A 4828-nucleotide genomic window follows, 5' to 3' on the forward strand; every position below is an offset into this window, starting at 1 on the left:
GTCATCACATAGGGATTCTGTGCCCTCATATTGCACTATATGTGGCTCCAATAAACACACCTCATTGCCAGGACTATAGAATTTCAGTTAGATTTTTGCCCTCTCCTGTTATGCTAACTACCAAAATTTTCACTACCCTCTAATCAAATCATGTCACCTCTCCAAATACCTGCTAGAATTATAATTAAATTTATCCAATTGAAATTAATAATATAAAGGTGGAAACAAATAAATAATCTGATGACCTTCCTCCATTCCTCACTTCCCCAAGAGTATTTGCATTTGGTAATTCAGATATATCTCACACTGGTATGACTCCATATCATGTCACAAAATGAAGAAATTTTAGCATGTTTGAGTCAAAAGCAATAAAATATAGGAAGGGAGTATAGAACATTTTCTTTAAAAGTGTGTTGGAGAGGCTGAGGTGTAACTCAGTAGTAGAGTGTTTGCTTAGTCCTTGTGAGATACTGGGCTTGATCCTCAGCACCACATAAAATAAATAAATAAAATGAATGGATCATGTCCATCTGTATCTAAAAAAATACAAACAACTAAAGTGTGTTAGAGAAGTGAAGCCTGAAACCCTAGGGAGAAGCTGGGTTAAGCAAAGATTTTCTTTCTTGCTTATTTGAGTATTGGTTCCTGGATATGGAGCCAATTAAACCTTCTTTGCTTTCTCAAAGGAAATAACCAATAGAGAGGGAAGAGTAGCCGTCCAAAAGAGAGATTTAAAATTGTTTAATCAAGATAAGTCAAGGAACAATTGAGGGATTGGGTGATAGAAAGAACATCAGATCAAGAGCACAGATAAGCCTTGGAAAAAGAATGAGGTAGAAATGGGTAGAAAGATATTAATTCTACCAATCCATGAGCAAGGTAAATCCTTCCATCTTCTAGGTTGGATAAAGAGAAATGATGGGAGGGGAGGGGAGGAGTAGGGGGGATAAGAAGGGCAGCAGAATAGAATAGACATTATGATTGCCGTATGTATATAGTTGACTCTAAGACCAGTGTGATTCTGCAATCTGTACAATTAGAAAAATGAGAAATTATACCCCAATGAATCAAATGTATGAATTGCCAAGATCATTGTAATGTCATGTGTAGCTAATAAAAAAATTTAAAAATAAAATAAAATAAAAAAGAAATGGGTAGAAAGAGAAAGAATCATTGAACTCATTGGTCTTCTATGGTGCAGGAGTTAAAATAATTAGCATATATTGAAAGATAAGGATGGGAAAAGAGACAGGCTCTAGGCTGTGGGCCTTGTGGCACCAAGATGGCTTTAGTTTGGACATGTGGCAGGCAGAATTTTTGGAACTAGGGTGCCAAACTGGGGTCCCTGGTATGTAAGTGGCCTTCGTATGGGACTGGCTGAGGAGCAAGGTGGAAGTCCATCAAGAAACTATCTAGCTCCTGAGAAAACTAGGAATGGAACCACCATTTGACCCAGTTATCCCACTCCTCTGTTTATACTGAAAGGACTTACAATCAGCATACTGTAATGATGGGGCCACATCAATGTTTATAGCAGCACAATTCACAATAGCCAAGCTATGGAACCAACCTAGGTGCCTTTCAACAGATGAATGTATAAAGAAAATGTGATCTATATACACAATGGACTATTATTCAGCCATAAAGAAGAATGAAATTATGGCACTTGCAGGTAAATGGATGGAACTGAAGACTATCATGCTAAGTGAAATAAGCCAGTCCCCCCAAACCAAAGCCTGAATGTTCTCTCTGATATGTGGATGCTAATACACAATGGGGGAGGGATAGAAGTTCATTGGATTAGACAAAGGGGAATGAAGAGAAGGAAGAGATGATAGGAATGTGAAAGACAGTAGAGTGTATTGGACATAACTTTCCTATGTTTATGTATAAATACACGAGCAGTGAAACCCCACATCATGTAAAACCACAAGAATGGGATCCTAATTAGAGTAAGTTGTACTCCATGTCTGTATAATATGTTAAAATACACTCTACTGTCATGTATATCTACAAAGAACAAAAAAATTATAAAAAATTTCAAAAAAGAGACTGAACCATTGATAAATACAACAAATAAATAAATCTAACTAAAAATAAAAATTTAAAACCAGAAACTATTTAGCAGCTCCTAAAGGAAAATACCAGCTGATCTATATTATGGAGTATCTGAACAAGGGCCTAGCAAATGAGTGCATCCAGTACCAGTTTGTGTTACATAGAAATCTCATTTATTTATCTACCTTTGCAGGTGCCAGCCCAACCAGTTTTTCAAAAGCAATAGAATAATCTTTTTCTGGTGAGGAGTAATCAAATGTAATCCATCTCCTATGAAATGGAGACAGGATCTTTACCAACTTGACTGCTTAGAACATGAATGAAACCTCTGTGGTTCTTTTTAAAATGTGAAAATGTGAAGAAAGCTACTAACTTAATTTTATTCTTGATGTAAATATTTATTTTAATAATTAATTAAATCTCCCCAAAAGTCAACACCAGGTATCCTCTTTCCTGAAATGGAAATGTGTTTGGATAACAAAGACATAATGAACATCTTCAAGACTACTATTGAATTTCAACCTGAAGAGGAAACAGAGGTGTTGGAACATTGGCAAGAGAATTAGTGGGACTTCTGACTGAGCCTTTGCCAAATGAATACATTATTTTTGTGCTCTCTTCCAGTTTATAAATGTAGTCCCTGTGACTGCTTTTCTTGGGTTACTTTGAACAAAAGCTTGCTTTTCTATAAAAGAACAATATGGAGGCATAGAAGTTTTCCATGTAATAAGGGTTCCAGCTGATTCCCTCAAAAACTGTAAAGACTTAGTAACTAAGGTATGTAACAACAATATTATTATCATTGCCAACAAAATTAATAGTGATTATTAGTATCAATAGCATGTGATAATAAAAGATGTGTAATTTTCTTTAATTATCAAAAAAGACACAGGGGCAATCCGAAAAAAGTGACAACTTTTGAAAGAGTGAACTTGGAGAGTGGAAAAAGCCAGTAGGGATAATTGTTGACCAGTATTGACAGCTGAATCAAGGTGAAGAAAATACATATTTTGTGGTGTCTAATAACTGCATAATACAATCACAAGCAATTCACCAAGAATGGACTGCTTGAGAAGAGAAGCAAAATTACTGCATGATTCAACTGATCTAAGTATGGAAATTTGTATGGAGATGAGGTGAATGATAAGAAGACACATAGGTAGAGTGCTCAGGGTAATGTCCACACTTGGTACAGAAGAATGTGAAGTTGAAAGTGACTGATCTTCTGGTAGAATGTAGAGCATCAAGGATTGGTGTTCTTATCAAGGTTAAGGATCTAGAGAAAGGTAGAAAACTTGAAAAAAAAACATAGTTTAAAATTTGAGTTTTACAACCACAAGAATGTGAAGGAATACTGTATGTATGTATAACATTTCAAAATATACTGTCATATATATCTAAAAAACAAATTAAAAAATTTTAAAACAATAAAAAAACAGAAAAAATGAGAGAAGTTAAAATGTAGAGACATAGAATCAGTCAAATACTGGTTCACATCGTTAGCTTCTTCATCTGCATGTCTGTGCTACCTTTAAAATGAATTTATTTGACTTCTCTAACCTGTTTTCTTATCTTTAAAGAGTGTATAACAGTATTGTTTACTCCAAACAATAAATTGTAATGAGTTGCATCAAATGCTTAGCACAGACATACAGTCTTATTATGAAATTATTGGAAATGTTGAATTGTTAAATTATTATTTTAAGTTTTATAACAATAGGCAAATACTGAGATGTAAGCTTTAAATTGAAATGCTGGACAATACCACTATTGAATATAGATCCACAGAAATTAAATCAGCCTGTTGAACAGACACCTGCAGTGGAATATTCATTGCAGCACAATTCATAATGGCCAGGATATGGAATCAACCTAGATAAGGAAATAGATAAGGAAAATGTGGTACATATACATAATGGGATACTATTCAGCCATTAAAAGTGACATGAAATCATGGCATGTGCAATAACCTGGATGGCCCTGGAGGATATTATATTAATTGAAATAAATCAAGCACAGAATGATAAACACCACAAAATGTCACTCATAGGTGGAACCTAAACAATTTGATCTCATGGAAATTGAGAATAGAATATTGGATACCAAAGACAGGAGGCAGAGGATGTGAGACAGGGGGAAGTTCGTGAAAAGGTACAATGTTACAGTTGCCCAGGAGGCATTAATTCTGGTATTCTATGGCACAGTAGGAACATTGCTAATAATAATGCATTTATATCTCAAAATATTTTTAAGAATTTAAATGTATTTATTATTATGAAATGATAAAAGTTTAAGGTAATTGGATATGCTAATTACCCTGATTTGATCATTACATAATGTAGACATAAATCAATATGTCATATTCAACCTCATAAAAATGTACAAACAATATGTATAAATCAAAAATTTTAATTAATTTTTTAGAAAATGGGTTTCTGGAGTGAGGTATTGAGTGAGTCATCCATATGGTTGCTTACATAGTCTCACTTAGCCCCAAATCATAAAACACCTCTAGAATCAACTAGTGACTCAAAAACAAATCAATGAGTATTATTTTAATATAACTATAATTTTAGGATATTATATTGCATTAAAGTATGGGAAATACTTAAATGAAAGAGAAGGAATTAGCTGTCATAAATTTTATTGTTTCCTTTAAGTTAAGCATAAAATCTTTTCAATTCTTCCTCAGAAGGATTTATGGTGCGTGTAAACATCATCACATGACAATTCTATTAATACAGACTTATAGTTAAAATAATCTTAAATT

At 33.7% G+C, this 4828-nt stretch overlaps 1 pseudogene; it reads left to right on the plus strand.

Moving 5' to 3' along the window:
• Positions 1-1350: 1350 nt before the first annotated feature.
• Positions 1351-2289, plus strand: LOC107152478 (annotated as a pseudogene).
• The last annotated feature ends 2539 nt before the right edge of the window (positions 2290-4828 follow it).

Source organism: Marmota marmota, unplaced genomic scaffold, assembly GCF_001458135.2.
Source record: "Marmota marmota marmota unplaced genomic scaffold, marMar, whole genome shotgun sequence".
In the NCBI taxonomy this organism is placed as follows: domain Eukaryota; kingdom Metazoa; phylum Chordata; class Mammalia; order Rodentia; family Sciuridae; genus Marmota; species Marmota marmota.